The sequence below is a fragment of the Mirounga angustirostris genome, unplaced genomic scaffold, assembly GCF_029215605.1.
Source record: "Mirounga angustirostris isolate CCGP_5_RB_7025 unplaced genomic scaffold, mMirAng1.0.hap1 SCAF_17, whole genome shotgun sequence".
In the NCBI taxonomy this organism is placed as follows: domain Eukaryota; kingdom Metazoa; phylum Chordata; class Mammalia; order Carnivora; family Phocidae; genus Mirounga; species Mirounga angustirostris.
Genome location: NW_026991725.1, coordinates 41,907,740 through 41,932,295, shown reverse-complemented (window position 1 = coordinate 41,932,295; position 24,556 = coordinate 41,907,740). Strand labels below are relative to the sequence as shown.

General features: G+C 55.0%; 1 long non-coding RNA gene across 1 annotated transcript in view; it reads left to right on the top strand.

Annotated features, from left to right (window-relative positions):
- Nucleotides 1-775: 775 nt before the first annotated feature.
- Nucleotides 776-24,556, top strand: part of LOC135363033 (uncharacterized) — a 33,810-nt gene continuing 10,029 nt past the window's right edge. The window contains exons 1-2 of the long non-coding RNA XR_010408710.1: nt 776-798; nt 1,143-1,182. This is a non-coding gene — a long non-coding RNA (uncharacterized LOC135363033). The remainder of the gene's footprint in view (nt 799-1,142; nt 1,183-24,556) is intronic.

Below are 24,556 nucleotides of genomic sequence, written 5' to 3'. Positions count from 1 at the left end.
CTCCATCTCACGAAGGAGGCCCACTCTGATTGCCTTTGGATTCCAGAGGCTTTTCGCTTGCTTTTATCCTGTTTATGATAAGTTTAAAACACATGCACACAGTGGGGAGAGGGGAAGAGGGAGGGGCTAATTAATGAGTGTGCAGTTTTCTTTTGGGGTGATGGAAAGTTCTAGAACCAGACGGTGGTTGCACAGCAACGTGACTGGACTTAATGCCACTGAATTGTACACTTGACAATGGTTCAAATGGTAAATTTTATAACTATTTTGCCACAATTAAAAAAGACGTGCACAATATGTGCACATAAAATTATGAAACATTAGGGGCGCCCAGCTGGCTCAGTTGGTGGAGCATGTGACTGACTCTTGATCTCGGGGTTGTGAGTTCGAGCCCCACGTTCGGCGTAGAGATTACTTAAAAATAAAAATCTTAAAAAAAAAAGTTCTGAAATGTTATTAACATAAATAAGGAAAATTTAAGTCCAGAAAAAAGCACATGATGCACACATGCCCACACGCACATACCCCTCATTTCTAGTCTCTGAAGGGCCCTCGGAGGAAAGGGCAGGAAATCATGTGTGTTTCGGATTAGAATTCTCTTACTTCTCTTTAAGCAACAGTAGCCCGTCCTTTTTTCTTCATGTTAAGCTTTGACTAATATTAAAATCGATCTACATGCCATGACCCCACACAGAGTGACCCCTGGGAGGCGGGAACAAATCCGTGCTGACTGACGGGGCAGGGCCCAGGTTGGGATTAAATGCCACCATTCATAGTCTGCAAGGTCTCCATGTGTGAGTAACCTCAGAACCAGGTGCGGTGGGGAAGAAGAAGAAGAAAGGGGTCACTCCGAGTTTGGGGCCAACAGAAGAGAGAGAGAAAACAGAATATCCCAATGACAGAGACGATGCGTTAGGAAAATCTGTTTTCCTTTGTCTTTGTTAAACGGAACGTGGGCTCCCGGCCACGCTCCAGGTGCAGACGTGGACGGGCTTCTCCGGCCAGTCTCCGCGGCTCCCGGGGAAGCAACGCTCCCTCCTCCTCCAGACCTGACTGGTCAGCAAGCAAATAGCAGCCAGCAACGAGATATGCGCGGTGGCGACACTGATTGTAATTCTCTCTCCTCTCTCTTCTTTTCTTAGAGAGCCCACAGTGCCTCGGGAAAAATTGGCTGAATAAAAGGTATAAAGACTTTCTCTTTTTTTTTTTCCTGAATAGTTTTTGACAGATGTGAGCATGTTGAACATATTGGGAGCTGCTGACAATGAATGCTGGGGGTTTCTGGGGCTTCCTGCTCGCTGCGGGGGTGGGGGGGGTGGCTTGGGGGCAGAGGATGGAGGGTTTGGCTTGTTTAGCGCCTCGTCGTCGATGACATCTCTCTTGTCCCCCAAAGCGCCGGCCCCAGCTGTGCGGGTAAGGCAGGACTGGGGGCCAGAGGAGCCAGGAGGGAAAGGAGAGGACAGGAATGTGTTCATGGGCGACATTGCTCAACAACTCCCACCAGCCAGAGAAGCAGTCCCTCCCCACCGAACCCCCCCACTCGGCACGCAGGTGCATGTCTCTTGGACTGTGAGGCCTTCAGAACCCAGTGTGGTGCGTGTCCCCACCTGGCCTGGTCTCCTCGGGGATGGGCTGCGGAATGGGCTCAGTTTCCCAGTGGTCACCCTCATGGGGGCACACTGGACCCTCCTGACCCCAGCCCTCGGTCCATGTGCTCCTCGCAGCCAAGCCTTCATCACCCGCCTGCCACCGATCCTCTCTGCAAATTCCTTTGCAAAATTTTACTTTGGGGGAAAATTTTATCGTAGAAGTAATGTATGTTTGTTGTGAACAAATGAGAAAATGCAGGTTTGCCGTGTATTTTTAACCCTGGGCCCCTAGCCGGCTTCCCCTCCCGGGCTCCCGGCTCTCAGGCCTTGTGCACAAGGACAACCAAGAGTTGTCCACAGATCAGAAGCGCAATGTGAAGCTGTCAGGCGGCAGAGTCTGATGTCCTCCTGAGCCAAACACTGGAGATTTCTTTTGGTGACCTCTTTTGTATTGTTTTTGCCCCAAGTACACCCATGCCTCAAAAGTGGGCATTGCCCAAATGTCTAGGGAGCTCTGTCCATGAAGTCGGTCACCGAGGGGCCACACGGGTTCGTGGAGGGGGCAGCTCTGGCTCCACTCACTGGTGGGATGGGGACAGCAAAGCAGCATGTCCTGTGCATGACAGGGTGCCCTGGGAGTGGCCGTTCGGTCTGTCAGTGTTCAATTCGGTTCTAAGTGGGAGGAGATGAAGAGAGGGTACCACATCAGCCTCACGTTCATCAAAACGGTCTGCCCTTACAAGGCAGCCTCCTTGATGTGCCATTTTGTAAAGAGTCTAATTTTCCGGGGAAGTGACCAAAGGAGGCCTCGGGTGAATCTGTTTGTAGGTTAAGGTCTCCACCCTCTAAGGGATGATGTGATTTGTCTGGCTTTTGAGCTCAGATTCTTGCACATTTGTTTTTTGAACGGCTTTACTGAGGTATGCACATACAATTAACTATGAGTATTATAGAGTGTGCAATTTGATAAGTTTTGACACATGTTTATGCCCATGATGTCATTGTTACGGTCCAGATACTGGACATATCCATCACCCCCAGAAGTTTCCTTGGGCCTTTCGTCTCTTCCTCTGCCCTCCAGGCCCCCTTCCAGACAAATGCTGATTTGCATCCTGTCGCTCTAGAATGGTTTGTATTCCCTGGAGTTCTAGACATTTAACATCATACCAGATGTACTCTTCTTTGTTGGTGGGCTTCTCTCACTAAGCATGTGTATTCTGAGACTCACCCAGGTCACGGTGTGCGTTCGTGCCTTTTTATTGCTGAGTGGTAAAATACCTCTGAAGGCACCACAGGGTATTCCTCCATTCATCCCTGGAAGTATGCCAGGTCGTTTCCAGGTTTTGGTCATTACACATAAGGCTGCTGAGAGCATTGCTGCACAAATCTTTGTAGAGACATATGCCTTCTGTCTTGGGTAGAAATGGCTGGATTTTCTGGTGACCATAAAGTGAATGTCAAACTGTTTTCCAAAGTAGTTCTACCACGTCATACGCCTGCCAGCCACGTGTGGGGATTGCCGTTCTACATCCTCTCCAATACTCGGTGTTGTTGGCTGTGGGGATTTTCGCCATTATGATGGGCGTGGGGTGGTATCTCATTGTGGTCTAGTTTGCATTTCCCTGATGATGAGTGATGCTGAGCATCTTTTCACGGGTTGTTTGACGTCCATCATCTTTGATGAAGTGTCTGTTCAAACCATTGCCTGTTTTTTATTGGGTATTTGTCTTATTGTAGCATTTGGGGAGTGCTTTGTATATACTGAGTACAATTCCCTATAGGTACATGCTCTGCAGACATTTCCTCCTAATTCATCTATCTTTCCACTCTTGTAACAGTGTCTTTTAAAGAACTAATGTTTTAAATTTTGATAAATTCTAGTTTATCCATTTGTTCCTTATAGATCATACTTCTGATGTTGTATCTAAGAAATTTTAGCCTGATCCAAGGTCACAAAGATTTTCTTCTCCTGTACTTTTTTTAGACATTTTATGGGTATTAGATTTTGTATTTCAGTCTCTGGTTTATCTTGAGTTCCTTCTTGTGTATGGTACAAGGTATGGATTGAAGTTCATTTTTCTGAACTGAATCTGTGTGTTTTCAATTTTATTTATTAAAAAGACTATCCTCCTTTGAATTGCCTTTGCAAAAATCAGTTGTCATATATGTGTGGGCCCACTTTCGGTTCCATTGATCTATATATAGTCTATCTTGACATCCCACCCCACTCTCATGATTATCGTAACTTTATAACAAGTTTTGATATCAGGTCATTTTTTTTTAAGATTTTTATTTATTTATTTGATAGAGAGAGACACAGCGAGAAAGGGAACACAAGCAGGGGGAGTGGGAGAGGGAGAAGAAGGCCTCCCGCGGAGCAGGGAGCCCCATGTGGGGCTCGATCCCAGGACCCTGGGATTATGACCTGAGCCGAAGGCAGATGCTTAATGACTGAGCCACCCAGGCGCCCTGAAATCAGGTAATGTTAACCCTCCAGCTTTGTTCTTGTTTTTCAAAATTGTATTGGCTATTCTAGGCCCCGCAAATTTCCTTTTTTTAAAAGATTTTATTTATCTATTTGAGAGAGAGAGCAGAGTGGGAGAGAGAGCATGAGCGGAGGGAGAGGGGCAGAGGGAGAAGGAGAAGCAGGCTGCCCGCTGAGCAGGGAGCCCAGTGTGGGGTTCAGTCGCAGGACCCTGGGATCATGACCTGAGCTGAAGCCAGATGCTTAACTGACTGAGCCACCCAGATGCCCAGGCCCCTTAAATTTCCATATGAATTTTGGGATCAGCATGTGAATTGTAGGGGGAAAAAAAGCCTACTGGGATTTTGATCAGGACTACACTGAATCTATAGATCACTTGGGGGATCATTTATATCTTAATAATACTGAGTCTTCTGCCTTATAAACAAGTTATGCATCTCCATTTATTTAAGACTTCTTTAATTTCTCTCATCAGTAATGTGTACTTTTCAGCATATGGGTCTTGCACATCTTTTGTCAAACTTACCCTAAGTATTTTTATTTTTATGCCACTTTAAATGGTATTTTTCCTTCAATTTCTGATTGTTGCTAGTGTATAGAAATTTTTAAAAATTTTTGTATATAGATCTTGTACCCTGCATCTTTACCAAACTTACCTACTAGTTCTAGTAGCTTTTTTGTCGATTTCATCATATTTTCTACAGATGATCATGTTATTTGTGAACAAAGACGGTTTTCCTTTTTCCTCTCCAATCTGGATGTCTTTTATTCCTTTTTGTTGCCTTGTTCCACCGGCTAAAACCTCCAGTACACTGTTAAATAGAAGTGTTACGAGAGTAGATGTCCTTGTTTTGTTCCTGATAGTAAAGGGAAACTAATTCCTTGACCATTAATTACGATGTTAGCTGTAGGTTTTTCATAGATTCCTTTTCATCCCTAATGTAATGCCAGTGTGCTGAGAGTTTTTATTGGCTTTTATTAAGAATGGATGTTGAATTTTGTTAAAATCTTTTCCTGTGTCTATTGAAATGATCAGATGCTTTTTGTTTTTTAGTTTGTTAATTTGATGAATTAGATTGGTTGATTTTCGAACTTAAAGCAAGTCTATCACTCACTGGTTTTTTGTTGTTGTTTTTCCTATTTTTCTTTATATGCTTTTTCCTTTTTTTTTTTGGTCTTCTTTTGAATTTAGTTTTTAAAATTATTGTATTCCATTTTATTTCCATTCTTGACTTATTAGTTACAGCTCTTTGTTTTTTTATGTTGATGGTTGCTTTAGAGCTTATGGGGTTTTTAAGCTGGTTGCAGTCTACCTTCAAATGATGTTAATCCACTTCACATGCAGTATAATCATACTTCCATTTCTCCCTCCTGGCCTTATATACATATGTTATAAACCTCACAACACAATGTTATTTTTATTTGTTTGCTTAGATAGATAGTTGTATTTTAAAGAGATTTAAATAATAAGAAAAAAAACTCCTATGTTATCCATATAGCTCCCATTTCTGATGGTCTCTATTCCTTTTTGTGGATCCATATTTCCATCTGGTGTCATTTCCTTTCTATCCAAAGGACTCCCTTCAGTATTTCTTATAGTGCCAATCTACTGGTGATAAATTCTTGCAGTTTTTGTATGTCTGAAAAAGTCATTATTTCAACTTTGTTTTGGAAGACATTTTTGCAGGATGCAGAGGTCTGGGTTGACAGGTGCTTTTTCTTTCAGTGCTACAAAGGTTCAGGGCTTTTCTGGCTCCCATGGTTTCCAAGCCTGCTGTCATTCCCTTCTTTGTTCCTCTGTACAAAATGTGTCCTGTTTTCTGGTTCCTTCTAATATTTTCTTCTGCAATGTTTAATCTGCCATTAATTTCATCCAATATATATATTTTTTTACCTCAGACGTTGTAGTTTATATTTCTACAAGTTCAATTTGCACATTTTTTTATATCTTACATGTCTCTACTTAAGTTCTGGAACACGTGGAGTATAGTTATAATTGTGTTAATGTCCTTGTCTGCTAATTCTAACATGTGGGTCAGTTCTGGGTCAATTTCAAAGGATTGATTTTTCTCCTCATTTCTTGCATGCCTAGTAATGTTTGATTGGATGCTGGACATTGTAAATTCTACCTCGTCGGGTGCTGGTTACTTTTATTCCTATAAACATTCTTGAATTTTGTTCTGGGACACAGTTCAATTACTTGGATACAGTTTGATCCCCTTCTCTCATATCTTACTTCTAAGATTTGCTAGATAGATGGGCCTGAGCCATGGTTAGTCTGGGTCAAATAATCCCACTACCAAGGCAAGGCCCTCTGAGCACTCTACCTGTTGCTCCATGAACCGTGAAGGGTTCCAGTCAGTCAGGTGGGGACACGCACTTTTCCTGGCCCCGTGTGCATGAGCACCATTTCCCATAATCCTTTCATGTGGTCCTTTCCTGAGCGTCAGGGCTTTTCCTCCAGTGCATGGTGATCAGGACTCAGCTGAACACTCCTGGGACCCTCGGTGGTTCTCCAGGGTCTCCCTCCGTCCAGCTCTCTAGCTCTCTCTTGTCCAGCTCTCTGTTGTACAAGCCTAGCCATCTTGGTGTCCCCGGACTCTCAGCCCTGACTCTTCAGCTCAGGGAGCTCACCGGACTCGACTTGGGGTCCCTGCATCTTGGCCTGAAAGCTCTGCACACCGTGAGCCATGGGGGCTCCCCTCCATGGTTTCCTACCTCTCAGGGATCCCTGTGCTTCCTTGTCTGCTGTCCCGTGTCTTGAAACCATTCCTGAGTTGTTTGCTGTTGTGTCAGGTGGGAGAGAAAGTCAGTCCCTATTTCTCCATCTTGACTGGAAATGGAAGCTTCTTGCTGTTTAAACACGGATCCTGTCATGTACAGTGACCAGGAGGCCTGTCTGGAGACGCGCACGCACGTGCGCACACGCACACACATTTAGCTCCGAGGATGCACAAGTGCGTTCCTGGCTCTTGTCCCCATTCCCCTTTGCAGCTCTGGTAGGCCTGGGAACACACAGTCTGAGTACAGAGACAAATGCCATTGTTTTGTTTGTCTTGAGATTGGCCTCCTTCTCCTCAATGAGGAGGAATCTGCAGGAGCAGGAGCTTAGCTCTTGAAAGATGGTTACAAAGTGCAGAACCTCTTCTCAGGAATGTTTTGATGAATATGGAGCAGAATAGTACCTCAGTGGGGGGGAGGTCAGAAAACTGGAGCCCCCAGCAGCACCCCCGCCACCCCGCCTCGCTGTATAAACGCATCACAGCATACTGCAGACAGTGTCCTCCTTGCCCCAAGAGGCTTGGGGCCTTGGAGAAACCAAGCAGGGAGGAGGGCCCATCGAGGCCAAGGCCATTTGCTCTTCCCAATCCCCGTTCCTACACCCTCCTCTGCCAATCTAGGCATGGACAGAGACACACTCTTAACCTTTATCTGTCCCAGAACCTCAGACAGCCACCAGCACATCCAACACGTTGACCCTCACAGAAGGGCCCATTTTATAGATGGGAAAACTGAGGCTTAGGATGGGCAAATGATCTGCCCAGCCTCCCAATGCAAGTGGCTGTGGCAAGACCATAGCCCTGGCTATCCAGCGTTTCTTTTCATGCCGAGAATTTCCCTTGAGCAAAGTTGATGCTCCTGGTAAGAAAGCATGGTGTTCTTGAGCTTCGGTGTCTGAGCCTTTCTCATAGATGCCTCCACCTGCCACACCAAAGAAGCCAACTGACCAGCATGGGACACAGAGGACTCTACCCCTCCTGGCCCATGAGGGTTCTCCTCTCCTTCGAGAAAGCATTTCCATTGTCAGGGTCATTGCTGTCTAGTTTCATGGGACTACAAAGCTCCTAACTAATTGCAGAGCCTTTTTAGGAATATCTGATGTTTGGAGCTCTCGGATCTGTATGCTCACATGTGTTTAGACTAGTGCATTAGTTAGGCTGCCATGGTGGAAAGAAAAGGGTAGGGGGAGTTGACCACAAAGAGTTCACCCAAGCCCATGGCCCTTTCTGACTCTGCTAAGACCAAAGCTACCGCATCAGCCACACGAGCACCACAACCCAGAAAGTCAGCTTCCAAATTCCCACGTTCTGTGTCACAGGAACTGGAAAGGGTCCCCGATGCCTCCCTTGGATTTCAGGATATATCCAGCTGGGTGGTTTTGTGCTACCCACAAAAGAAGCAGGACATTAAATATTTGAGAGGGGATTGGAGGGTAACAGAAAGCAGAGTCTGTGTACTCACGCGTGTTTGTGCGAAAGTATAAAAACCCCGAGTCTGTGTTTTCCCCAGGGTATTAATTACAGTTGGAAAGGAGGCTTGTCCGGGCGTGTTCTGCTTGGGCAGAGTAATTTATCATCCGGTTTCGGGAAGCGGGAGGCAGGTCACGGTGCAGAGAGCAAGACACACATCTCTCTCTCTCAGACTTCACAGCCGCCCCACCTCCTCCAGGGTGGACAGGTCTGCCCAAGGCACGTGCCCGGGGGAGCACAGGGAGAGCTCTCCAGGGGAGGGAAGGGAGATGGTGAGGCCCTGACATGATTCTCATAGGACAGAGCCATGATGGGAGAGGCCTGTGCAGGTCCAGGCACTTGGATACCTGTCCTCGATGGGGGGAAGGCCAGCCTGGCTGCCCACACCTGATGCCTTATGATCCGGTTGGCCCTCGCGGAGGCTGACGGAAGGGCAGGTGGTCTCTGGGGGGGAGGTCCCAAAAGAGGGCGGATTCTGTTCCTGTTGATGGCTAAGATCAGTGCCTGTGTCTGCTCACCACGCAGCAAAGTAGAGTCCCTGGCAACGTGGTGGTTATACTTCAGGGCGCTGCTGGCCTTGGCGAGATGGCCAGAGAGGAGAGATCAGCACAGAGGACCCGGCCACTCGTCCCTCTGCCTCTGGGTCCCTCCACCCTCCCGCGAGCAGCAGGGCCACCCCTGGGCCCCTCCAGCCGGTCAGGGTCTTGCCGGCACCTGGCTTCTCTCCTGAGCCGTCACACCCCAGCTCCTCCCTCCCACTGCTGCAGGCTAACACCGACACTAGAGCCTGGAGCGACCGGACATTCGCTTTAAGCAACTGAAAAATTGTTCTTCTGGGAAGTTTTACATTATATAATAAATATTTATCATTAAGCCAACTCCTTAAGTGGACTTCTCCACGCCACCCTCCGCCTCCACCCCAGTGGGCAGACTACGGGCAGGGCCCCGCCCCCGCCCCCGCCCCACATCCTCCTGTGAAGGGACAGGCCTGGTGCAGCACAGGGACCCGTCAGCGCACGTGCCGTGAGCACCTACTGTGCGCCAGGCGCTGTGCTCAGTGCTTGGGATACGCTGAACCAACCAGACCGAGGCTCCAGCAAGTAATCATTCCCCGCAGGGCGGCGGGGCGGCGGGGGGGTCCTTGGTTTCTGCCATCACTGAAGCCACCTCCAGCAAGTCTGTGGGAACAAAGGGAAAACCACTCAAAAGTGGAGGCCTGCCTCACCTCTGCAGAGTCCCTTGCCTTGCAGCTCCGTCTCGCAGGACTTACTCTGCTATTCCTCTGCTGGGACTAGGCCCGCAGCATGGGTGATCTCTGCCAAAACCAGCAGGAAATCTCCACGGCTCCCTTGCTGGGAGTCCAGCCTGCCAGCTCACTGACACTTGCCGATGAGCTGGCGGGGGAGGGAAGCAGGGGGACCCAGGAATGAGGGCAGGAGCGGAGTCTCTGCTGCAAAATTCTGCAGCTGCCCCGCCCAGGCCAGGCAAGAGGCCACTGCAGAATGCTGAGAGGGGGTCCCTGAGGCCGGCTGGGCCCCAGCGCCTCCCCGACAACTTGGCAGAGTCTGAGTTTTTCCTTCTCCTGCTTCACAGTGCATATGCTCCCTTGCCTCCCCTTCCTCGATTTCCCCTGATTGGGTCTGTAATGCTGATCATTTCTCAAACACCCCTGTGCACCAGGCCCGTCACCTCGGCAACTCTGAAGCCCTATCACCATCCTGAAAGGTAAATGTTGTTATCCTCACTTTGCCAAAAAGGAAACTGAGGCTCAGAGAGGTTGAGTAACTTGCTCAAAGCCACACAGTGAGTCAGCAGAGCTGGAATTGGAGCCCAGGTCTGAGTGATGCCAGATCCAGGGTCCCCCCGCCGCAGCATCAGTGAAGCCACACCACGTGTTATCCTGATCAAGGTCGGAAGGGTAGGAGAGGACTGCTAATCAGGCCAAGAAGTCATCCCCACTTCTCCGTGGGCACTGGCTCTGAAGAAATCTCCAGGGTGAGTGGAGGGGATCTTGAGGTGTTCCTCCTTAGACACCTGGCCCTCCCCGTCTTTTTAAGGAATGTGCTGCTGGAGGTGATGATGATGCTTTTAAAATCTAAATTGGACTGTGCCCCTCCTCTGCTCAAATCTTCCTATGGCTCCCTGTTCTCTTGGAGAAAGGCAAAGTCCTCACAATACCCTCCCATGTAAGACCTCATGTGATCTGGCGCCATCACTCCTCTGACCGCCTCTCCTACTGCTCCCCCTCATTCTCATGACTCCATCTCATGGGCCACCTTGCCCATTCTCTGAATAGCCAGGCACATCCCATGAAAGGGCCTCTGCCTTGGGCTCCCTCTCCCAGGAGAGACTTTTACTCCTCCAGATGGGCCTACAGATCACCTCTTTAATTAGGTCCAGCCTGACCATCCTCTCTTCTAATCAAGGACTGGATAACGTTATGGTTAGGTGCTTTCAGAGTTGTCTGAATGACTATCTCCAAAGAATGCTGGCTCCCAAGATGTCCTTAGTGGTATGCCACAAGGCTCTGCTCTCAACCCTATCCTAGTGATGATATTTATCGGTGATTTACGTGAGCATATCATAGGCATGATGGTCAGATTCTAGTCAATCTGGAGCTGAGAGGATTAAGCAATAGATTACTTGGTCTACTGGCTAGAAGAATAGTTGAAATTTAACTACACTTAATGAGAATTAATGTAAAATCTTGCTCTTGGGTCCAAAAATACTAAATGGATGGGTGTAAGAGAAGGAAGACTTAGAGGTTTTAATTGATGGTGAGTTTGGTATGATTGGGAGGACTGTCTTAGTCCACGGACTGGGGAGCCTGAAACAACAGACACGTGGTCCTTGCAGCTCCAGAGGCTGGAGTCCAAGACCAGGGGACTGGCACAGTCGGGTTCCGGTGAGGGCTCTCTCCTGGACCGTGGACAGTAGTTTTCACATCGTGCCCTCACGTGGCGGGAAGCTGAGGCAGGAAGCAAGCTCTCTTGTGACTCTGATTAGGGCGCTTATCCCATCACAGGGGCCCCACCCCCCATGGCCTCATCCAACTGTAATCATCTCCCAAAGCCCCCCTCCAAATACCAGTGCACAGAGGGAGGGGCTTCAACGTATGACTTTGCTGGGGGGACACGCTGAGTGCATCATGGTGACCAAGTAACTTATCATCGGAGCTGGGGGCCCTTCTCTTAATCATGGCGTAAACCAGGGGTGTCCCAGGCATGCTGGAGGGTGTGGTCACCCTAGGTATCGTGGGAGCCCTGAAAAGCCGATTTTATGCGGATTGCATGAGTAAAGGCACATTCCCAGATGATGGGAGGTAGAAGTTGGTCGGATGGAGCCTCCCTGGAACATTGGGTTCACCTTGGAGGTGGCTGCCATGAGCCAGGGGGACATTTCAGGGGTCATCCTCAGGGAGATGGCGTTAGGGATGAGGGCTGTTCACCCAGAGGAGGAAGCTTCGGGCAGCCTGATGGTGTGTCTCTGGTGTTTGAGGGCTAGCCTGCAGAGGACAAGGGAGGCCCTCAGGCCCTGGGGGGCAGATCTCGGGGGCTGCCCGAAGAAGAGCTTTCTAGGGAAGACAGCTGGCCCGCGATGGGTGGGCTGCCTGAATTCCTCCCCATGCTCAGAGTCTGCAGAGGCAGTTCCTGTGTCGGGAGGGGAGGGCCAGAGGACTCCTCAGGCTCTTCGTGGCAGGCAGGGCTCGGCGGCCACCCTATGTCACTGCTCAGGAAGAAGAATCTGTAAGCACCGCTTTCAGTCAGGACACAGAGAGGTGTGAGGGAGGCTGAAGGCCAGCCTGCCTCCCCCGGCCCTCTCTGGCCCTCCCTGCTTCCTTCCGCTCTCCCCGCCCCCTTGCTCTGGCTCCTCTGGCCCCCTCTCCCGGGATGCCAGGTGGGTTTTTCCTTCCTAAATCCTCTCTCCTGCTGCTGAGTTATTGGAAGTGTTGTTTGCTTTATTGCCGTGCTGGAGGGGCGCTGCCGCAGAGCAGCTGAGCTCGGAATGGGTCCACGGTCCGGAGAGTCACGGTGGTCCTCAGAATCCCCTCCCCGGTCCCCTCGGTGGAGGGAGCTGCTCCCAGCCCCTTTCCTCTTGCTCCCCTCATCATTTATTTATAACCAGTGGCGTTCTGACCGGAGGATGCTGCGTCCATGCCGCCAGCCTGGAGGGCCGTGGATGGAATTTGTGGCAGATGTCAGGCCTGGCCCAGGGGTGGGGCCCCATCTCCACGTGCTGCGCTGGCACGTCCCCCGGCAGCTGACCAACCGAACAGCTCCAGGGCATGTGTGGGAGTGGCCCACCAACGGTGGGGGGGTCACGCCCATGTGTGTGCCACACTGGTACGTTTATGGGGGCAGGGTTGGCGTGTAGGTGTGTGTGCACATGGGTGCGCATGCGTGTGTGCGAGAGGGCCCCGTGCATCGGTGTGTGCGTGTGCAAGCAGCTCTGGGTGTATGTGGTGCCTGCGGGCCCACGTGTGCACACAGGTGTGGGTTTTTACAGCAGGCATCCTAGAGCTTAACTCAGCATGGGCCCTGTTCTCGAGATGTTGCCATCTGAGCCCATCTTTCCAGAAAGGGAGATGGTGTGGCCACCCCAGAGTTTAGAGGATGCCAGGAGACATGTGGCTTATTTGGGGAAGCTTCTGGCAGCATCGTCAGGTTTCTGGGGACAGAGCAGCATGCAAGAAAGGGTGAGCAGTCAAAAGGGGGACAGGGGGGAAGAGGCTTCCCCACTCACTCCGCAGAGGTATGGTGCAAGGTCCCCCAAGCCCCCAGCCTGGAGCCCAGTGGATGCTGGGCTGGGAGACCCAGACCGCAGAGGTGACTGCTTTGTTCTCCCCACGAGGAGGCGCCCCCACCCCCACTAAAGGCAGCCTAGCCAGGCTGAGTAGCCTTTAGGTTCTCTACTCTGCCCCCTTTTACCGGCACCTGCTGCGTGCCCAGCCCCAGGCTGGCTGCCCTGGCTAGACAGGGGCGTGGCAGAGGCCTTGATCTCCAGGAGCTGCCCATCTGCCCAGGACAGAGCAGCATGTCCGAGCACAGTGGCGAGGCCACGTGAGCAGGCTGGGTGCCATGGAAAGTAAGGACGGGTGCTCAAGACCATCTGTGGTGGTCCCTGTGGTCCCTGTGAGCTTTCTGAGCCCATAGCCCAGCTCCAGAGGGCTCTCTGGACAAACCCAGAGGAAATGTGAGCAGGTGCCAGGCCTGAGCTGCGTCCACAGGGTGGGGCTGCTCATCCACCTCGGCCAGGACCCAGAGAAGGACGCCCAGGGACGGGGGGTGGGCGTGGGGCACTGCTCCCTCGCCATCCCCGGAGTTCTGGCCTTTTGAAAAGCGCAGGTCACCAGACTCTTCCTCAAACCACAGGGAGGCAGGAGGCCCATCCAGCCCCAATGTCTTATTCCTGGGTCACTCACTCCCCCAGGGTGCAAGGGTGCTTTTCTGCCTGTCATTTGGTCAATCTCATCTGATATTTGAAGCAGGCTAGGAGCAGTTAGAAACAAGGAACCTGAGGCTCAGAGCAGGGCTGTGAGTGGCAGAGCCGGGTTCGGTGGCCCTCGGACCTCCAGACCCTCTGGCTGGGTTCACTCTTGGCACAGGTCGGCTCCTAAGTGCTTGCGTCCCCAGGGGGCTGAGGAGATCGTTAGACCTGCTGTAAGTCAGGCAGTGGGTCCCCGGGGAGGGAAGCCTTCTCGGAGCTTCTCCTTTCCCATCCTCCAGTGTTTATAGCTTGGGAAGGGTTTTGGGAAACAGTTCTAGAGAGTGCAGTGTGAGCCCCTTCCCCATGCCCACCAGCATCCTGCCAACCCCAGAAGCTCAAATTTCCCTCCATCCTGGCGCCCCCCCTTAAGCTCACCCAGCCGGGGAGCCACAAGCTGGGTCTTGGAGGGGAGCCAGGGTGCTAAGCCAGAGGCTCCCCACCACCAAACTCCTCCTCTCCCTTCCCCGTTGGGCCTTCCTCCGGCCCAGCCAGGTCCCCTTCGGGTGGGGGTGATGGGGCATGGATGGGGTGGTCCCCACGGAGGCCACTCACGAACCTCCCTGTGCCCCCCACCTTTCCATGTCTGGCCTCAGCAGGGTGGGAGGCGCTTCTCGCTCAGGCCACAAGCCACTGTGCGGTCCAGAGAAGTGCTGAGCTGCCACTCCCAGCCTGAAGACACCAGCCCATGCCCGAGTGACAGGAGGCCTGCCGCCTATCACTCGCCAGTGTGGAGGACCCCCACCCCCACATGCAGCCTCTGGGCCTCGGTTTCCCTCACTGGAAGAGACCGTAAGAAGGGCTTCCTTTTTTCTCCTCCTTTTCATCCCTTTTAAGAGGGGGTGACAGCCTGGGTGGAGCAGCCTGGGTCCCGAGGTGGCCTGTGGCCCGCAGACAGCGCTGGCTGGAAGTGACAGGCAGCTGAGCAGGAATCCTGGAAGGCTGGATTCTCAGGCCGCACCCCCATCAGCACAGGGGTTGGAGGGGCAGCATGGAACCTGAGGCAGGGTAGATGCGGGCAGCCCCACCCCCCAGCACCCCTACCCTATGGCCCCCCTGCACCCCAACACACCTCTGCACTTCTGGGCTGGCCTCCTCTCTGCTCAGCCCTGCCAGGCACTCCCACTCTGCTCCTCCTCCCTCCCTGCTGCCTAGCAATCTTGGGCTGGGGGCTGGGGCTGGTCACACCCTCTGCCTCTGCCAGCTCCCACCTTCCCACCCTCTGAAGCCAGGAGGGACCTTCTGAGTTCCCAGACAGCGGCGCTTTCCCCTCTCCCAACCGTGAGACTTTTCTCCAACCTCAGGGCCGGTCGCCCTTCGGCACCCAGTGCCCTGCAGACCTATCAGGCTTGGGGAGTCAGTGCCCCACCCCCGAGGGAGCCTCCCCCCTGCATGGGGCGCTCGACTCTGACCCTAGGGCAGGCACAGAGCTGAACACCCTGAGAAATAAACCCAGAGAGGAGGGAGGGGAGAGGACTGGTGAGCAGAGCGACAGGGCAGCAGAGAGGAGAGCCGCACTTCTTAACCCAGCGGCAAGGGCCCGGGGAACAGAGCGCCAGAGTGCAGGCCAGGCCGCTGCCGCCGCCCCCAGGTGGGCCTCCACCCCGCCGCCTCCTCGAGCCTGCCTGTCCTGGAGCCAAGGGTCCGAGATGATGTATTTTTGGGTATGTACCAAGCGGGGACCGCTGAGTTGTGTTCTTGGCTCCGGCAGACCTGGGGCTGAGATGCTGAGAAAGCACAGAATGCCCCCCCACTCCCACGCCGGCAAGTGCCCCCTCCGCGCCTCTCCCCAGGACCCAGCCAGCAGGGTGTGGGGCTCAGGGGTGTCCCCACAGGCCAAGTGCTGCCTGTGGTGGGCAGGGGGTCCGAGTAGGGGGCGCTGGGTGGAGACCCCGAATGCCCTGCGTGGGGTGCACTATCTGTCCCCCTCTCCCTGCTACCCAGCCTGGCCCTTCCTAGAGTCCCCAGGGCAAACTTGGGGTGGCTCCCAAGACCCAGCACACCCAGCCCCACATCTTATCTGCTCCCTTCCTCCCTCCCTTCCTCCCTGAGCTACAAAATCAGGGAGGAAAACTGGATCTTGGAAAGAATAATGGGGAACGTAAATGTGAGCCCCCAGCCAACAGCCCCAGTGCTCTGAGCAAGGGGGTGGGGGGACCCAGGACGCTAAGGGGCCCCCCTGGTGAGAGGAAGCCTCTGAGCCAGCACACCTTCTCCTTCCCCCACCCTTGGCAAAGGAAATGACAGTACACAGGCCAGGGCGGGGGGTCTCAGCCAGCCCTGGGCAAGGAGCAGTGGGGAGGCAAGGCAGGAAGGGCCCCCACTGCAGGGTGAGGAGAAACACATCCTTCTAGTTAAGCTGGGCTGAACTGGAAGGAGAGGACTGGTGTGTGAGTGTGCGTGTGCGTGTGTGTGCACGCACAGCACATTTTTCCCACGATCTTTGGCCTCCAGGCTCCCATGGACGTGGTTTGGAAATCTGTGTGAATTTTGTGCTTTCCTTTGAGGGAGCACTTTTCCCCTGGGCCCAGCCCAGTGGCCCCAGCCTGAGCACTTCCCAGGCTATGGGCTTCCCCACATCTCAGTGCTTCTCCCTGGCCCTCAGCCTGTCCTGCGGCTTCCTCATCCAGGACCACAGCCTGTCCCGGGCTCCAGGGGAAGCGCTCAAGGGCCCAGGGGACCCCACTGGGAGGGACTGACCCGGGAACAGGTGTTGTGGGGTCCACCCTGGGCGGCTGGACCAGGGTTGGGCCGGGAGTCAGCAGGAGAGACCAGGCAGCCACAGAGAAGGGATCAGTGGCCCCTGGTAGCCAGGACGACTGTGATCAGGTTCCTGGCGGTAGTCACAGGCCAAGCTCTGCTGAGTCCTGCAGACCACTCCTAGTCCAGGCAGAATTGGGGCCAGGATGTGCCCAGAGGCTCCAGGTCTCCATCCTTTGCCAAGGCCGTTGGCTCTGCTGTAAATGCCCTGGCTGTCCCCGCCCCCCCCCCCCCCCCCAGTAGCCCAGCTGTGTCTGTTCTGCAAATTCCTCCTTCTTCAAGGCCAGCCTCAGGGGGCACTGCCCAGGGGACACATCCCAGCACATGCAGGCAGAACAGCGTCCTCTCTGCATCTCGACTCTAGGCGGTGGCACCAGCCTGGCATTTGTGAGCTGGCTCCTGGTCCCCCCTGTGGCCTGAGAGTCCCTTCGGAGCCTGGCAAGGGCAGGAGATGCTCCTGTGGGGCTGAGTGGGGGCAGAGTGGGCACTCTGCTTCTCACGGGGCTGCCGGCTCCTCTGGGGTCTTGCCTCCCAGAACCCCCTCCCTCTGCCAGTGCTGTCTGTCCTTGCCCACACTCCCTGGCAGGCCCTGGGGACGCATGGTCCCTCGCTGAATCTTTGAGGCTGTTTTAGGACAGGGGTGAAGCCTGCCCAGGAGAGCCTCCCCATCTCATCTTCCAGAGCCAGGCTCCACGTCCAGGCGGGGGGCTGATGCCCTAGAAAGAACGGTGGGTACAGGTGGCACGCACAGAATCTCCTCTCCTGGATCCACCTCCCCGAGCCATGCCCCCCACCCCAATTTGGGACACGGCACCCAAACTGCCAGCCCCCGAGTCAGCACCCCCCAGCCCCAGCCCCACACATTTCCTCGTGTCTGCGAGCTCCTCAGACTCAGCCGACTGAAGCTGCTCAGTTCTCTTCTGACCACTTTTTCCTTCTTTGTCCTACGGATCGCGGGAGGGCCCCCTGCACCAGCCAGCCCCATGGGCTATGCCATTTCCCTCTGCCCCCTTCCTCCCTGCCCTAGGCCCGGCCCCCAGCACCGGCAGCCAGGGTCATGCCCTCATGCCCTCCTGTCCCAGCGGGTCAAGTCTAACTTTCTTAGCCTGGAGCACAAAGTTATTTCTGATGGGGCCTGTTTAGTCCCAGCCTCAGCCCCTGCAGCTCCTTCACCTTCCCATGACCCCTGTGGTACAGCCGGGCTGAGCTGGCCCCCTCCTCAGGCATGTTCCTCCTAAAACACCCTACCATCAGTCCCCCCCCAATCTCTCCCCTCCATTAGCTGGCTCCTCCCTTCCCTTCAGGATAAGCCTGCTGGGAGGGAGACAGGAGGGGCTGTGGCATGGCAAGGGCCAGGCAGCTTAGATGTCACCGCCTCCAGGAAGCCTTCCTTGACTACCCCACAGCGAGGTGTTGTTCCTTCCTCTTTTCCTACCCCTATGCACTGGTGGGAGGGTGCTATCATTACCCATATACTCTGCCATCTCTCCTCCTCCAGCAGCCCCCTCCAGGGCCCTGACTGGGTCTTGCTCAGCCTTTTCTGATGCCCACATTGTGACTGCCACTTGCCAGGGGCTCCAGAAACCTTGTGCGCTAGAATGAATGAATGAGTACATTCCAAGGGGCAAGGTGGGGCCTCTGAAGGCCTTTCTAGCCTTCCCTCCCATGCATCCCCAGCTGGCCTTGAGCTGAGGGTCACTCAGCTGACCACACATCTTCCCATGCTCTGCACACCATGTTTCAAGGGGACATTGGAGGTATTGTTGCTCCCACTTTAAAGCTGAGAAAGTTGCAGCCCACAGTTCGTGGTGAAGGGAGACAGTGATGAGCTGGGACCAGGGCCTGGCCGTGGTAAAGCAGGGGTTGGGTGCAGAAGGGACCAGCCGTCCCTGGCCTATCCAGCCCAGCCATGGAGGGTGCTCCATGGTGAGTTTGCCACTGGTCCGTGAGAGAGGCCTGCCACCTGCTTTGGGGGCATCTCTGTCTTTGGACCGTCTGACCTGGGGACTCAGCTGGAGGAGGCCTGCCACTGAGGAAGGCATACAGAGGGGCCTGGGGTGGAAAGGGCCTGGCCTGGGTTCCAGCTCTGCTGCTCAGAGCTGTGTGACTTCAGGGAGTCACCAAACCTCTCTGAGCTCCAGGTACCTCGTCCGCAGAATAGATCCCGATGCCACTGTGCAGACGGATGAGAATCAGACACAGGTCACAATTCTGTGCCCGTCACAGCAGGAGAAGGGACAGGGTGCCCCGGGCTGGCGTGACCTTCTGTTGTTCTCACCCACTTGGGCTCTGCTCAAGGACTCATCTCCTCACCCAAAAGCTTCCTCTGGCTTCGCTGCTAAGGGACAGAGTCTACACCTGTTGTTGGGCCTGTGCTGTTGGTGGCCTGGGTCCACCTTCCTCCCCAACACCCTACAGGATGTGCAAGGAGGAAACGCAGGCTGACGGGGTGTCCAGCGTCCCTTAGCTGCCCCAGGCAGAGCCAGGACTGGAACCAGTTCTCCCCACAAAGGCTTTCCTGCCCTCACTGGCCTCGGAGCATGCACTCCTGCGGGGTCTCCCCTCCCACCCCTTCCCAGTCCACAGCTGACGTCCAACCCTCTGCACCCGGTGGGGCCCCCGTGAGGTCTTCCCTAAACCCTGACCATCGATCCTCTCTTACGGTTGGCACCCCCAGACAGGGCACCGTGTGTGGGCAGGCGACGTGTCTGCACGGTTGTTCTAGCCGTGCCCGGCCCAGGGAGGAGCTTGGCAAACACTTGTGGGAGGGAGGGATGGAGGGATGGATGGAGAGAGGGAGGGAGGGATGGAGGAGGAAGGAAGGAGGGATGGAAGGGCTGGTGGTGGCACGTCTGTGAGTAGCAGCATACCCGCCATAGCTGAGCATGAGCAGGGATGCTTTCCAGAGCCGCCTCCTGCGTAAACCCCAGGCGTGGGGCCAGAGTGTGGTGTGACTTGGTGGTTGATGGGGCTGTGGCCCAGAGCAGACAGGGGACCCACGGCCAGACTGTCCTCCCACCATGGCTGGGCTCAGCTCAGAGGTGCACAAGGTTAGGGTGCGGGAACCGAAAGACCTCAGACAGATGGATGGTCAGACAGATGGCCTGGGGAGAAAGGCACAGGCCCAGGGTGTGTGAGCACCTGGGGGGGTGGCTGGCATTTGCCCCTGTGCAGGAAGAGGAGGAGTAGGGAACTGGTAGCGGGGCTCTGTCCTGCAGCCTTGGGTTGCTGGCGGGAGAGGCTGGGGGTGGGGGCGCCGGTGGGTGGCTTCGTAATTGGCTGGCAACAGGCAGAGATGCCAAAGCAAAACTCTCCAAATTAGCAGTAATTGCAGGAGAAATAAAGAGCAAACAGGGCGAGCTGAATGAGGTTTTCTATAAATATTATGTTTTTTAAAGTTTGCCCTGGAGTAATAGAAGCTGTTTAAACGCTAATATCCTGTCTGTGCATTTAAAAAGCCTTATAATGAGGATTTAGTGTCTTCTTTTCCTGAGGCCTGGGATCTGGGGGCCCCTGGGTCTCCAGCCTCCTCTCTCCTGGGCAGCTCAGGATGGGCACCCCCAGGAGTGTGCAAACCCCCCCTGAGCCGGACTGGATGCAGCCTCAACACCCCCAGGCAGTTGCAGGTGCCCCACGGTGCCCGGGGCCTCCAGGAGCCCTGCACCCCCTGCCCTGCCTGGCTTGCTTTCCTTGCTCCTTTCCCCTCCTTTCCTCCTCCTTCCAGCCAGCGAGGCCAGGCCGCAGCAGGATTCTCTGGGTCTGAATCCCTTTGCTCAAGACTTGGCCGCCCCTGGCTCATTTTGTCAAGGCCGAGAGCCGCAGGGTCGCCTAGACCTGCCGGCCGCCTTTCCCCTCGGCCAGCAGGGGGGTAGCTTGTCTAACTAATGAGGAGATGGGCGCTCCTGGATGAGGCACCTACAGGATGATGTCCGGTTTGATTAGAACCATGAAGCCAAGTGTTCGTTCATGCCAGCAACAAGTGCACAGGCATTTTCAAGTGGTGAGGGAGAATAGGGTAGGAGACAGCCCCCTGCATCGCCGGAGAGGCCGCTCGGGCAGGGCCCAGACCCAGTTCGGAAAACTCTGGCTAGGAGCCCCCAAGGGAGCTCCGCCTTAGGCCATCGGAGAAGAAATGCAGCCCCCCGGATTCCATTTCTTCGTATGCCTCTGGTCTGCTGGGGCTGCATGGGACACAGGCTGACCCTGGCCTTGTTCACGGAGGGGCTTCACGACACTGGTCCACCCAACAGCCCCTGGTGCCACTGTCAAGCGCAGAAACGGGTCTGGATGCCGTGGCATTTCCTGGGCTGGTGCGGGCGGCCCCCATGTGGAAGCTTCCCCCTCGTCCACAATTCCCAATCCAGGCAGGTGCAGACGGGCAGGAGGAGATGCCCAGGCTGGGGTGCTGGGCTGGCCACACAGTCCGATTGTGACCCCAGCAGCCCATCTGCCCCCCGGGGCACGAAGGTGCCCGGTGCTGCGTCTGCGGGGGGTGGGAGGCAGGAGGAGAGATCTCACTCACAGCCCATCAACACCTGTTGGCAGCGCCGGGTCCGCCGTGGATACAGTGTCCTGGGTGTGAGGCGCCTCCAGTGGGGTCAGCAGTCCTGGGGAAGGCTCAGTGCCCCTGCGCCCGGGGAAGGACTCAGCAAGCTTGCAAAACAGCAGCTCAGGAATAAATCAGGCAGGGCAGGAAGCTGTGCTCTGAGCCGTGCTGACCCCAGTCACAGGCATGCCCACTGGCTGCAGGCTCCTGGGGAGGGACTGCGAGGCGAGGGCTGCTCGCCTTCTGCCATCATTTTGTCTGGCCCAGTTTGACGATCTCTATACACAGGGCCCTGGAAGGAGGCACAGGTAAATAATGTGGGACGGCCCGAACTGATGGGCGAAGACGAAGATGCTTGGGGTGGTTGAGTCCCAAGGCCTCTAGACCAGGAACTTGCTCCCTTCCCCACATCCTTCACCATCCCTGGAAGATACAGGCAGGGAGATGCATCCCACCTACCTGCCCCCCCGCCCAGGCAGCCCTAATCTGGTCACAGGAGAAACGGGGGACTCTAACCCGTTTCCATTATTAAAGTGTTCCCGTCTGGAATGAGGCTGAGGTGACATCCACATCCAGGTCCCAAGGAAGTGGTGGGGAGCCGGGGACGGGGGGACCCACTCCTGTTTCTAACCCAGTCCCATCCTCACCCTTCCCAGCCCCCTAAGCTACTGAGAATTGGGGACTGCTAGAGACCTTTGTGGTTCCCACAGAGCCGAGAAGTAAAGACCACGATGGCGACCACGATGGCAGCCACGCTCCGCAGGGCTGGGTGGGCGGTGTCTGGATTTTCTGCTGAAAGAAGCAGGTTGCTCTGAAATCTAATCTCTGCAGCTAATGAAGAACGAGGCACGAGTGGGCAAGTGTGGGGCAGGGAGTGGGGTCCCTGGGGGCAGGAGGCAAGGCAGGGGTCCTCCAGGAAGGAGAAATTGGGAACAGAAGCCAGGCTGTAGGGGAGAAGGGAGGAGCATCTGGGGGGGCAGGGCACATCGGGGAAGAGTGGGGAGTGGGCTTCCTTGGACGTGGACCCCTCCGCTGGGCCGAATGGCTACGAGGAGAGAGGGTGGGGACAAACCTCGGTCAGGCGCGAGAGGACTCCCACTCTAGCCTTGAGGAGGCGGGGGTGGCCAGGGAGTCTAGAGACTTGGATGTCTTCTCTGAGGATAGAGGACAGAGACCCTGCCCCCGCTCCCCACCCTGGCCCTGGTGTGGTTGAGGATCTTTGGTGTTTGTCAATTCCTAAAATGCAGCAGAACCCAAGCAGGGAGGGCTGCTGGCTGGTTGTCTTTGAAGGCACAGGGGACCGGAGCCTTGGGGGGTTTGGCGTGTCCAGGGCCTCCTGAGCCAGGCCAGGGAGCTCCCTGTCCTGCATCCCCATCCCCAGCTGTGAGCCTGGTACACCATGGGCGTCCTACACAGGTGCCGAGCGAGGGAACAAGCGGATGTCGGGGTTTCACAGAGCACTGGGCAAGCGCCATGGAGCATTTTCAAGGCGAGCCTGGCCATTGGAAGCTGCCCCTAGTTCTGGTGAAGGCGTTTGAGATGCCGGAGAGTGGGAAGTAAATCCTGGCAAGAGGGGGTCAGAAGTGGGGAGCAATCAGGGGATGGCCCTGCCGGAGGCTGAGAACTCACTTCAGGATGTCTGTGTCGGAAGGCCCCCAGGGACCGGACCCCAGGAACAGGGCACCTCCTGGCTGGGCAGGGCACAGGGGTCCTCCGGAGCTGCTGGTAGGGCCGGCAGGCCCCCTCACCCCCGTCCCCGGGGCCCCACGCCAGCGTTCACCCGGAACTGATCCATCTGCTCAGCCAAAACCACAGTTCTGTTCATTGTGGTTTCAAAACTTAATTATGGAAAGATGTTGGGATTAAGGACCCCTCCATTTATCTTCCTCCAGCCGTTGCTTGTCGGCAGCTGGGATGTGGAGCGTCCCGCGCACCGTGCTGGAGGGGAGTGGGGAGATGCGGCCCGGGCTGGCTTTGGCAGGGTCAGAGTCTTTGTTCGGCCCTGTCCCTCCCACATGCCCAAAGCCACAGCCCCCACAGGACACAGACAGTACGGCCCCATTGCACATTTCACTCCACATGTGGGGAAACCTCCTTCCTGGGACGCCTCCCATCCAGCCCTGCCGGCCCCGCCCCTGCTCCACCACACGAGGCATGTGGGCTGGTTTAAGACCACGGGGCCCGGGTAACCTCCGAAAGTCGGTGTCCAGAAGCCGAGGCTGCAGGCTGCTGCCTTTCTCCACCCCTGCACACCCGGCGGGGCACGAGATGCTCGGTGACAGGGCGGGTGGACGTTCACACATCACCTACCTCGGCCCCATCTTCCTGAAAGGCAACCTGGCAGATTGAAACAAGAGCAACCCAACCCTTTGACTCCATAATCCCACTCCGGGGACTGGATCCTCGGGAAATAACTCAAAGGAAGAAAAAAGCTCGAAGCACCAAGCTATTTATAGCCGCAGAAGCAGCCCCACCGGCTAGATCCTACCTGTCCGGCAGCCAGGTGTTAGTTACGTGAACTATACAGTAGCCGCTCGACAGGGATATTATGCAGCCTTTAAACCTGAAGCTCAGGAAAACTGGACACGGGGAAGGTGTCTTTGAAATATCATTAAGTGAAAAAGTAGGACACCTGATTACAACTAGGTAAAAATTATAATTACATAGAGATAAAGCTCAGATGAGGCCACAGAGAAATAGAGATGGTGGGCTAAGATGAAGAGGTTGGGGGGTCTAACTCTGAAAAAAAAATAGAGGAAATAAGTAAAAGTTAACAAAACAGTCTCCCTCCAAGTCCCCGGCCCCATGTGCTGTGGGGGTTATCTAAGCCGGGGAGGAGCTGCGTCCGTCTGTCCCGTCTGCCGCCAGGTTCTCTAAAGCACCCTCCTTGCATCCTGGAAATGCTGTCCTTATATGGGCAGCGTGAGCCCCGCACACACCACCTCTGGCTGAGTGTCCCCAGGCCGTGCCTTTATGGAGCAGAGGCAGCGCTGACCCTTGTGTGGGTCACTGGGAACACGAATGGGGCCAGTCCCCATGCTCACAGGTGCAAGGAGCCAACGCAAAGGGAGGAGGCCCACAGCTGGGTGGCCTGGGCAGAAGAAGGGAAAGACTGTGCAGACCGAGAGCAGCCCGAGCCGGGATGCAGGGTGATAGCTCACCTGGTGGCAGGGTGGGAGCAGGGCCAGAGAGAGCACGAGCAACCCCAAGCATGGGGACGTGGCCGGGGACAGTTCTCACTCAGGCTCCAGCAAGGGGCATCCCTCATCCGGGGCTACTCAATTCTGTTCGCCTGGGACCGACATTCCGTGAGAAGGCCAACAGCTGACTGTTTTTTCAGGCAAAGACGACACAGGGGAACCAGCCAGAAGCTGGAAATTGTCCAGAGAGAGGAGAAGTCAGCCGGTGGTTGGAGACCCCAACAGAAGGGAAGCCAGTGCCT